The sequence below is a fragment of the Saccopteryx leptura genome, chromosome 3 (assembly GCF_036850995.1).
Source record: "Saccopteryx leptura isolate mSacLep1 chromosome 3, mSacLep1_pri_phased_curated, whole genome shotgun sequence".
NCBI classification, from domain to species: domain Eukaryota; kingdom Metazoa; phylum Chordata; class Mammalia; order Chiroptera; family Emballonuridae; genus Saccopteryx; species Saccopteryx leptura.
The window spans coordinates 62,253,360-62,265,923 of record NC_089505.1 but is presented as its reverse complement, the minus strand read 5'-3'; positions in this window follow the sequence as shown (position 1 = coordinate 62,265,923).

The window sequence follows — 12,564 nt, the reverse complement described above, 5'->3', positions numbered from 1 at the left end:
TATGAGTAATATATCAATATAAAATCATAGACCTAACTTTGAGCATGGACTCAGAAGCAGAAGGTTCATTTCTTCTTGTTTTCTCTGTGGTTAAGATTCACTTCAGAAAAACATTCATAAAGAGCTCAATTGATTAGAACATTGTCTCTATATGCCATGTGTTGTGGTGCAACTGCAACATATCAGAATTGGATTTTTAAACTGATGTAATTAATTTGGGTTTTATATACTGGCTAGTGGTCTGCCCGCCGCGTTTTTCGCAACAGACAGCGATGAGTTCGGGGGGAGAGGGGTATTTATAGGTGAAATTTATAAGGTTATAATTTTTAATATGTTTGTATAATATTTTTGTAAAAGTATATAAGTATATATTGTTTTTAAGATAATAAATTGTCGTTTTATAATATTTGCAAGGCTGATGCATAAAGGAATGCATTTTGCTTTTGCTACTAAGATTAGATTTGTTGAGGTTTGTGAGAATTTTTTATTTTAGTTGTAACTAAGCTAAATTGGGTCAGAGTTTTTTTTAGCATGGGCTGGCATTTTATAATATATCCCACTGGTTTTATTGGGGAATTAAATTGTTTTTTTATTGGTATGAATGGGTTGATAATGTGTTTTTAATAGTAGAAGTTTTATAGTTTGAATTATTTTGTATAAATTTACAGTTTGTATAATTTTTTTGTAATTTATATAAATTCTTAATTTTTATGAATTATTTAGAAATAACTGGTTTTATATTTTTTGTTTAAAAGTATTTTTATATTTTATATATTATATTTTTTGTATGATTTATAGTGGTACATGTATTAATTTTTAAGATAATTTGTTTTGGGTTTTTTTTATTTTAGTTTTTTTTTTTTTTAAGTTTAATTAAAAGGAGGTTTTCAGTGAATTTTTTTAGGTATTAGCTGTGCATAGATTAGCCAGCTTCCAGTTTGTGGCTGGAGCAGGGCATGTTGTTTTTTATAGTCTCTGCTGTCTACGAAGGTGTTTTTGCTGGGACTGCAGGCTTTAACTGGCTATAGTGGACCCAGGCGGGTATGTCTTTTTCTTTGGCAGTAGTGGGAGTGGTCAGGATTACGGTGACAGTGTGAGGACCCATCCACATAGGAGTCAGTCCTCGTGTGGCATATTTTCTTACCCAGGCTGAGTCACCAGACTGGAAAGGATGTATTAGGTCTTCTGACAGTGCTAGAATTATTTTTTGGACAGTTTTTTGGCCAGCCTATTGAGTAATTTGTAGATTCTGTAAGCATTTAAGGAAGGAGTGATTATTTAATTTAGTTTTTTTTTTGAGTTTTGGTAGGAAGGGAGGGTTTTTTAAAAATATTATTTTAAAAGGAGTGAATTTTTCCCTGTGGGGAAGTGTACCTCGCCTTCAGGAGGGCTAAGGGGAGTAAGGTGGGCTATTTTTTATTGGTTTTAAAATAAATTTGGTTAAAGTTTTTTTTTAAGATTCAATTTATGTGTTTTATCTGTCCTGCCTTTGGGACCTGTAGGTATAATGTAATTTTTAATATTGAGTGGGTTTTTTTATTAGCTGTGAGATTTTGGATATAAATGTAGGCTTATGATTACATTTACTATTAATGGGCAAGTTAAATTTGTGAATAATTTTATATAGAAATATTTTAATAATTGTTATTATAGTTTTATTTTTAGTAGAAAAGTTTTTTATTTATTTGTTAATTATTTTAGTAAATTTATTTTAAAATGTTTATCTGGGAAAGTTTTTTTGTTTTTTTTATAATTTTTTTATTTTGTTTAGTATTTATTTGGGTATAGATTAAATATTTGGATATTATGGGTTTTTTGTTAGATTTTAAGTTTAATTTTTAAACGTTTTTTTTATTTTTAGTGGTTTTTTTGTTGGCAAAAATTTTTTTTAATTGGTTGTAAAAAAACCTTTGGCAACTTGGGTTTTAGTAGTTATTAAGATTTTCTAAAACAACATTGGTTTTAAGGCTATTTTATTAGTAGTATTATTAGTTGCTTGGTTTTTTTAAGTGTTTATGGTGTCTTTTTTTTTTTAGGTGTGCTGAATAGTGGATGATGGCCACTATTTCAGGGGAGTAGTCTTCTGCATTTTTTGGGTGAGGATTTGAGCCTCACCTTTGTTAGCGTTTAAGCCTTCTCCTGATGGCCTTTTTTTCGACTGTGCCTGTTTTAGGTTGTTTTTTGTTTTTAGGAATTTTACCCATCATTGATTAACCAGCCATCTTAGAGGCCAAACAGAGTAAGTTATCTGAGTGAGGGAGGAGCAATGTGTTTTTTTTAAATGTTTAGATTTTTAGCAGTTGATGTTTTTATATTTAAAAAATTTATATTTCTTTTAATTTTTAGAGCTGAATGCTATGTAAAGGCTAAATTGATTGCCTTAGTATTTTTTGGTTTTTTTAAGTCTAGGGGTGCATAGACTCTGTAAGCTTTTTATAGTCTAAGAAAGCTGCGGGGGGTTTCCAAGGGTTTTGAATAACTTGATATTTTAGATAAATTTATTATATTTGTTTTAAGTTTTAAAGATTTAGTTAAAAGTATTAGTTAAAATGATTAATATTTTATAAAATAAAGTATATTTTATTTAATCATTTTTTATATTTTAAGAAAATATATTTTATTTATGCTGTAATTTTATGTATTTTAACAGATAATGTCTAAAAGTTTAAGAGAAACAGGTTTTTGTTTATATTTTTTAGCCTTTTTAATTTGGGCATAAAATTTAAATGTTTGATTTTTTTAATGTTATATGATAGTATCATTATTTTGATTTTTAGATGTAATTGAATTATTGTTTTTATGTTATTTTAAATTAGCATTTTGTTTTTTAATTTGGGCAGAATTATGAGGGTTTTAATTTATGATGTTTTTATAGGAAATATTAAGTAAAACCCAAGCAGTTTTATTTTTGTATTTTTTAATATATTTATTTAGTTAGTTGATTAATAATTGCAGTTTGACAGGGCAGTAAATCAGGTGGGGTTTAGGATTATGTTTTTAGACTTTTTTATTTATTGAGAATTTTTATGTTAACTAATAGTAATATTTTTTATTCTGGGTTTGGTGATTTAATATTGAACAATTAATAATTATTGAATTATTAATAATTATTGTATATTTTTAATATTTAAATTAAGATTTTAATATTATAGGGCTATGAAATAGCAAATAAAAAGAATAAAAAAATTTTGAAATAATATATATTTTTTAATATAGAAAATATTTTTTATAGTAGTAGATTTTTGGTACAAAAAGGAAGTTTTTGTATTTGGCAGATTATATAATTTTGTTTTATTATTAGTATAAATTTAGTATAACTTATAATAAGAGGATTATGAACTGCTATCCCCGATGAACTACTGAATTACAGAGAAAAATAAGGAATGGTCAAAATGTAGTTACTATTTCGTAGTTACTATTTCGTGGCTATTTAGCTGGCAAAGAGATGTTAAAAATTTTTTTGACTTATAGTGTTTTATAACAACATTAAGTTAATACAGTATAAGAACCGGGGTAGCGAATTTAAGGAATATAAATTCTACAGCCTCATTTTCTCAACAGTAGGGTATTTTAGTTTAAATAAGGTTTTTAATTTTTTTAGGGATATAGTAATTTTATAATTTCTTAAATTTTCTTCTTTGGTTTGGCTCCGCATGGAGGCGGGGATTTCCTGGTGCCAAAGCAGAGGAGGGCGGGGGCAGTAGCAAGGCGATGATAACCAGAGGTTTTTTGTTATACAATATAAGGGACTCACTCGGTCAGGGTGCCTGGGATTCCCAGTGCCCAAGGGGGAAGGGGCAGGTGCCCGGAACTGAGGGGAGCCTGCGCTCCTATTTTATTTTTCTTTTCTCTGTGGTTTCTCATGTAGCCAGCTGCAGCCTGGCTCCTCTTTCTTTTTTTTACCCCTGCTGCCGCACTGGGAAGTATCCTGGCTATGGCTATGTTACCAGCCTACGCGTGGGCGCCGGCGACAGCATGCTAGACTGTCTGTGCTTTTTCTGGGTCTAGCAATTCTTGATTTGGTTATTTTGTTTTAAATTTGGCTATTTTAATTTATAGAGAGTTTTTATTATATTTTTTAATATTAATTTTTATTTTGTATTTTTTTATTTTTTCCCTCTGGTTTTATGCCAGAAACTTTTAATTAAATTTGCCTTTTTAAGGCTAAGTATTTTATACAAGAGGAGAGATAGGAGTTAACAGAAAAAGTACTTTCCTCAAGGGGAAAGTTGGATCGAAAGTCTTGAAACTAGAGGTTTTGGATCTAAGAAAAGAGATCTAGTAGGTCCAGGGAAGGTGGCATTAAACCAGAAAATGTCACAAGAGATTTCTCTGACGAACAAAGAGAAACTTTAGGACAGACAGCACAGAGGTGTACTAGGAAGCCTGAGATAGAATTTAATTTAGTCCTTGCTATTTGCTTTTCCTGAGAACATAAACAAATGTGTCCTAGAAAAGCCCGAGGCAGAACTTAATTTTTTACTAACGTTTTGGTCCTGGAGAGTTTCACATTGACTAGTCCCAAATAGAAAAGCTAGAATTCAGTAAAGCAAAAGATTGCCTTACTTACCTCCGGAGGTTAGAATTCATATTCTTTAATTTTGCTGCATCTGGGGACTGGGGGTATCTACCAGGAAGTTGTCTGAGACCCACAGGAAAACTGGAGCCCTGGAACGTCTCAGGGAGCGCCCCTCCTAGAGATCCAGTGGGGTCAGGCAACCCTCTGGAGAGGTCACCCGGTCCAGGTGTCCAGGACACCTGAAGATGACTGATTGAATTCGACAAGCAAGAGAGATATTAGTAGATCTCTCGGAAGGCCAGTTGGGGGGGGGGGGGCTGGCCACTTTAACTTGCACAGAGTGCATAATCTCCCGGAGTTAACAGTTGCTCCGCAGTCAGCAGCTCCTTCCTTGAAGTCCTGGAAATTATTTTTAAAACATTGAAGTGGCGTACATATAGCACACGAAGCAGACTGACCCATTTTGACGGACTTGACAAGGTCTAGACTGAGAAAGACAACTAGCCAAATAATCCAAAGAACGTATAGATGGGCACAAACTGAACTAGACAAAAACCAAACCTGAAACTTGACTGGCCAACCAAACCTGTGATCACTGGCCACTGTTGTGTGCCAGGATCTGGTCGCGGAGGTTATGCTGCGTCCAGCCCTGCTGCTGACCCCCCTGGGGCGTCCCAACCTGTCTGGACCCTGTTGCTACCAGTAAGACCCTGTGCGGTTCAATGTCCAATTGAGTGCCGCCTTCTGCCTGGGCTGAGGAACGTCCCTCAGAGATTTCCCCCAGGCAGGCACTCTTTAGGCTCTGATCACACCAAAAAAGTCCGGTGGATCCTGGACGAGCCCCCATATGTTGTGGTGCAACCGCAACATACCGGAACCGGAGCCCCAAACTGATGCAATCAATTTGGGTTTTACACACTGGCCAATGGTCTGCCCGCCGCCTCTCACAACAGACAGCGATGAGCTTGGGGGTGAGGGGTATTTACAGGCAAAATTTACAAGGTTATAATTTTTTCAGCACGTTTGTATTTTTGCAAAAGCATACAAGCACACATCGTTTTAAAGATAATAAACTGCCTTCCTGCAATATTTGCAAGGCTGACACATAAGGAACGCACTTTGCCTCTGCTAGTAAGATTAGATTTGTTGAGGCTCATGAGAATTTTTTATTTTAGCTGTAACTATAAGCTAAATTGGGTCAGGAGTCTTCCGTAGCATGGGCTGGCACTCCATAACACCAAGGTTGTGGTTCAATCCCTAGTCAGATCACATACAAGAATCAACCAACAAATGAACAAATAAGTAGAACATCAAATCAATGTTTCTCTCTTCCTTCCTCTTTTCTAAAATCAATTTAAAAAAAAGAGCCATCCTGTGGGTTCTGGTCAAGGTGGCAGTGTAGGTAAATGTGGTACTTGAATCCTCCCACAACCACATCAAAAGTACAACTAAACTACAAAACAAGTACATTGAGAACTGCCTGAAATCTGGCTCAGCAGAAGTCCTACAACTAAGAATAGAAAGAAACACACTGGGTCTGATGGGTGGGAGGGGCAGGGATATGGAACAGGGTGGCCCCACACTCACGTGTGACAGTTACAAAGCCAGAGGGATAGCTTGGTTACAGAGGTCCCCCACCAAGGAGCAGAGGGTTGCAGCTCCACACCAGCCCCTCCAGCCCAAGGTTCCAGCGCTGGGAAGAAACATCTCCATAAATCCTGGCTGTGAAAACAAGTAGGGGCCTAACCTGTGGTGGCACAGTGGATAAAGCGTCGACCTGGAAATGCTGAGGTCGCCAGTTCGAAACCCTGGGCTTGTCTGGTCAAGACACATATGGGAGTTGATGCTTCCAGCTCCTCCCCCCTTCTCTCTCTCTCTGTCTCTCCTCTCTCTCTCTCTCTCTCTCTCTCAGTCTCTCCCTCTCCTCTCTGAAATGAATAAATAAAAAAAATTAAAAAAAAAAACAAGTAGGGATTGTGGCTTAGGGAGACAGAGGCTGCTGGAGTCCCAGGCATTCTTCTCAATGGGCCTGTGCACAGACCTACTCGGACTCAACTTGCTCTGAGTTCCGATGCTGGGGCAGCAACTCGAAAGGCACCAGGGACATATGCAGAGGAACTGAACTGTCTGGTACCAGAGCAAGGCTGGAGGGGCAGCTTCCCCCAAATAGAAGTGCTGGCAGAGACCACTGTTCCTCTTCTGAACTGCCCCCCACTACAGAGCATGCAGGTGGGCACCGTATCTGAGTCTTCATCAACTTGGCTAACACCATTCACCCTGCCCCGGTGATTCCTTGAGACCTCACCCCACACAACTTGCAGCCCCCCCACCCCCCGCCTTTTCCATACAAACGCTCTGTCTTAACTAATACTTCAGACTTTCCTAAAGCCTCTCAAAGGTTGACAAACCCTAATAAGCAGCATCTGACCTTGGTATGCCCTATACCTCTTGCTAAGTGGCCCCAGGCCCGGCACTAGTGGCATCTGACCTTGATTTACAGCTTTGCTTCTCCTGGGCACCTCTAAGCCCAGCACAAGTAGCAGCCATCTGCAGATTGCTTTGTAGCTCATGCCTGGTGGCCCTGGGCAGGGCACAGATAGCTGACCTTGGCCTGCACCTCCTGCAAGGCCCCAGAGCTAGGGCACCTGGTGGGTACCTTCAGACCACGTGGGTACATACACCTCCAGAAGCAACACACTCCATGGACGGACAGACCACACACCAGAGCCCTGCTGAAATAAGTCCTGCTCGGTGGGGTGGGGCCCTGCACAGCTGGTTCTCCAGTGGTTGTGGCCAATCCTTTCAGCCGATTGGCCTGGGGGTAAATGCCTCATATTGATGTGCCAGCAGCAATCTAGGCTCCACTACAACAGGAAGGTGTACACAGCCCACAGTGGGGGGAATACCTGGGGTGACCATTTCAGGTGAATGGGGAGGCAGTGCCACCAGACTCTACAGGACACCTACATTAGGCCACTCCACCAGGTCGGGGAGACACAGCAGACTTGCTTAATACATAGAAACAAACGCGAGGAGGCAGGGGAGGCAGTCACAATGAGGAGACATAGAAACACGTCCCAAATGAAAGAAGAAAACTCCAGAAAAAGAACAAAATGGAGACAAGCAACCTACCAGATGCAGAGTTCAAAACACTAGTTATATGGATGCTCAATGAACTTAGGGAAAAGAGGAAAGGAACTTAGAGCTTCAACAAAGACACAGGAAACATAAAAAGAGAGAGAGAAAACATTTTTTAAAAGGAGTCAGAAATAAAGAATATATTAAGTGAAACAAAGAATACATTACAGGGAATCAACAGTGGAGTAGATAAAGCAGAGGATCAAGTCAGAGATTTGGACTAGAAGGAAGCAGAACACACCCAATCAAAACAACAAAAAGAAAAATGAGGACAACTTCAAGTGTACCAACACTCACACCATGGGAGTGCCAGGAAGAGAAGAGAGCAAGGGATTTTAAACTTATGTAAAAAAAAAATAATGATGGAAAACTTCCCTGGCCCTGGCCAGTTGGCTCAGCGGTAGAGCATCGGCCTGGTGCACGGGGGACCCGGGTTCGATTCCCGGCCAGGGCACACAGGAGAAGCACCCATTTGCTTCTCCACAGCCCCTCCTTCCTCTCTGTCTCTCTCTTTCCCTCCCGCAGCCAAGGCTCCATTGGAGCAAAGATGGCCTGGGCGCTGGGGATGGCTCCTTGGCCTCTGCCCCAGGCGCTAGAGTGGCTCTGGTCGCGGCAGAGCGACGCCCCGGAGGGGCAGAGCATCACCTCCTGGTGGGCAGAGCGTCGCCCCTGGTGGGCGTGCCGGGTGGATCCCGGTCGGGCGCATGCGGGAGTCTGTCTGACTGTCTCTCCCCGTTTCCAGCTTCAGAAAAAAGAAAAAAAAAAAAAAATCTAGAAAACTTCCCTAACCTGGTGAAGGAAATAAACATACAAATCCAAGAAGTGCAGAGTGCTAAAAATGAACCCAAAGAGGCCCACACTCATTTACAGATTGACGGGGCCCATCAATATAGTAGGAAATAAAATAAATTCAGGGGATTTATTATTTTCCTTCTAGGGGGAAAAAAGGTCATATGAAAAAAGAGAGAAATCACAAATGTCTGATTTCTCAACAACTAGAAGACAACAGAGCAATGTTTTCAAACCTCTGCAATATGTTTTTCAAATTCAAGTTAGATACCAAACTATCAATCAAGAATAAATTAGTATGGAGATATTTTCAGAAAGGCAAGGTCTCAAAATTTTCTCTTTTATTAATGCTTTTTCAGAAATTACTGAAATGTTCTCTATGAAGAAAGTAAATGAAAACATGAGACTCAGGAATTAGAGACTCAATGAGAAATGCTAATAAGACCCCTTCAGTAATATAGCGGGAAACAATGTATGACAACTGGGTTTATAAAGAGATCACGCAGTCCAAACTCGTGACTACTGGATTATTTCCAAAATCAAACTATAACAATTTCTGATATGGTCTATAAAGAATTCAGGAATGAATAGTAGATACTTTTTATAAAGAAAATAAAACCGTATTAAAATTAGTTAATTTAAAATTCAAAATAAAATTAGTGAGTAGAAGAATGGAAATGCAACACAATAACTCATGGCACTCAGAAGTTAATTGTAATGGCTAACATAAGTAATGACTAACAAAAAATTGAGTATAAAGAGACATTGATAAGAGTGTGGTGGTTACGGGGGGGAGGGGGGAATGGGAGAGGGATAGGGGGTGGGGAGGGGCACAAAGAAAACAAGATAGGTGACAGAGGACAATCTGACTTTGGGTGGTGGGTATGCAACATAATTGAACGACAAGATAACCTGGACTTGTTATCTTTGAATATATGTATCCTGATTTATTGATGTCACCCCATTAAAAAAATAAAATTATTATAAAAAAAATTGAGTATATAGATTATTGCAGTTATTTGAGGTCGTGTGTCTCTTATAGATCAGCTAATGCAGCTAGGGTATATTAAGTAATCTGAGAATTGGTAAGAGATGAGATAAGACAGGCAGACATGGGCAGATCATATACCCTTAGCAGTTGTATGACATAGATTAAGAGGTAGTTTACCCATGCTGGGAACCCACTTAGACTCTATCAGCTCTCAACCACTGCACTGGTTCATCTGGTGGGAACTCCAGAATCAAAGAATAAGCTTTGATTCCCTCACACTACACTGATAATACCATAAATAAAATTATTCTAAATTGCATCTTCATAAATATTATGTTCTATATCACTTCTCATGTATTTTCTTTCTCTAAATATGAGGAGCTCATTTTGATACTGTCCAGATCCCTGAGTGGATTCTTTCAGTCTCTAAATGAGGTAGAAGTATTCTACCTCTATTTAAAGTCTTCAACATGGAATGCTCCTTTTATGTGGTTCTTGGCTGATACTACATGGCTAGAAAGGCCACTTAAAGGAATTTTGCTGGGCACTCAGTAAATTTATTGTGTCCAAATTAGAAATTCAAAGAAAAAAAATCAACAGATGAAATAACAAAAGGATCTCCAATGCAAAACAAAATAATCCAAAACAGTCGTATAATATTAAGCAGGTAATTGCAATACAAAAACAAAAATATATTTAAAAGAAAGACCATTATACAATCTCACTCATATGATGTAAAATTTTTAAATAAAATGCAGTGGTACCTTGAGATATGAACAGACCAACATACAAATTTTTAAGATATGAGCTGCGACTTGATCCATATTTTTGTTTGAGATCCGAGCAAAATCCTGAGATACGAGTCGTGATTCGGGAAGCTGCCGCTAGTTGGCCCGTTGGCGCACGGGTCCAGTATCTGCAGTTTGATATACGAGTTGACTGACTTATGAGCTCGATTACAGAACAAATTAAATTCATATCTCAAGGTACCACTGTATTTGCAAATAAAATCAAACAAGCCATCAAAAAATAATATAGCAATGACTAACCAGCTATATTAAGGAATGGGAAGAAATCACATCTGTCAGTTTAAATTATCGCAGTTAAAGAAATACTACACAATTGCAGAAAGAAATGAAATGGCATTTGATAAAACTCAGAGTCATTCCAACTTGGAGACAACAAAGAAATTCACTCACAAATACGAGAAAACATTTGAAGGAAATAATTTGAGATCCTGATGCTGCCACTCCATCATAAGTAACAACCAGACTTGGCCACTGAAATCTCCAACTTCAGAGTCTCTTTTAGTTATAGTATTTCCCAATGCAGTTTCACGTCTCTAAGATGGTAACAGGTGATGGGAATTGTTATTTTCATGGTAAACTTTGAGATACACCAGTTCAAACTAAGTTGAACAATTTTCTTCATTAGTATAAACACTCTTTAGTCTTGATAAGCTGATAAGGTGCTTTTGGTTATTATTTAAGCAGGAATTTAGTAGATGCTGCTTCACAAGCTTATTTAACCAAAGTACTATTAAGTACTATTAAGCACTGGTGAGTTTTGAGACATTATTTCAGAAATGCTGATATAAGGCACTATGTCCACATCTCCTAGTAAACATGCAATATGGCACCTACGAAAAGTGAAAGGCTGGATAGCAATGCTTTATTCTATTACAGCACTCAAGGTATTCTGCTTTCTGTTACATTGTTAAAATTGCAATTGTATGGAACAATGCTGTCAACCACCAAATGGTGAAACTGACATTTTTGGAAATGAATAACTTTTAAAAGGTTAAATTCTGAGTATAAACAAGGCTCTCTTATTTCATCAAACTAACAGGCTTTAATACTAGCACTAAATCATGATAGTCATCACCTGGTTGAAAGTGATCATGAGAAGCCAACAATTTTAAGATGCATTCTGATTTCCAAACATTAAAATTCTTCTTTGAGTTTATTAAATAATTGTGTGCTTTCCTAACATAAAAGCTACATAAACCTAAGATAAACTAGGAGAATGAATTATATTTGTGCTGATTCAATTTTATTGTTGGTCTACATTCATGTTTAAATCAGAAGAGCTTGGGCCTGGATATTCCATACAGATTGTTTCTATTGCACAATTCTTACATCTTACATTTGGATTGTTGATATTTTCATTACAATTTCTGCATTTACCTGAGTTCAATTCATCTGCTTTTGCTTTTTAGAAGCTAACTCCATACAGTTTTGTCACTAGATTTCTATTATCCAGGTAAGATGAGCTAGTAAAACTTTTATTGTCTTCACCTTGAAACTCTTTACCTTAGGAGCTAACAATTTCCAAGTATTGGTTCTATTTTTTTAAAAATTGTCTTTATTTACTGATTTTTCTAGAGCGGGGGAAACATTGATCTGTTGTTCCACTTATGCATTCATTGGTTGACTCCTGTAAGTGTCCTGACCAGGGATCAAACCTGCAACCTTGGCATATTGAGATGATGCTCCAACCAACTGAGCTACCTGGCCAACATCTCTACTTACTTTTTTTTATTTTATTTTATTTTATTTTTTTTTTTTTCATTTTTCTGAAGCTGGAAACAGGGAGAGACAGTCAGACAGACTCCTGCATGCACCCGACCAGGATCCACCCGGCACGCCCACCAGGGGCGGTGCTCTGCCCCCCAGGGGGTGATGCTCTGCCCATCCTGGGCGTCGCCATATTGCGACCAGAGCCACTCTAGCGCCTGAGGCAGAGGCCACAGAGCCATGCCCAGCGCCCGGGCCATCTCTGCTCCAATGGAGCCTTGGCTGCGGGAGGGGAAGAGAGAGACAGAGAGGAAAGCGCGGCAGAGGGGTGGAGAAGCAAATGGGCGCTTCTCCCATGTGCCCTGGCCGGGAATCGAACCCGGGTCCTCCGCACGCTAGGCCGACGCTCTACCGCTGAGCCAACCGGCCAGGGCCTCTACTTACTTTTTTATTTTATTTTATTTTTATTGATTTTACAGAGAGAGGCAGGGAGAGACAGGAACATCAATCTGTTCCTCTGTGTGCCCTGACCAGGGATTGAACCAGCAACCTTTACACTTTGTGATGATGCTCTAACCAACCAAGCTATCTGATCAAGGCTGTTTTTCTTT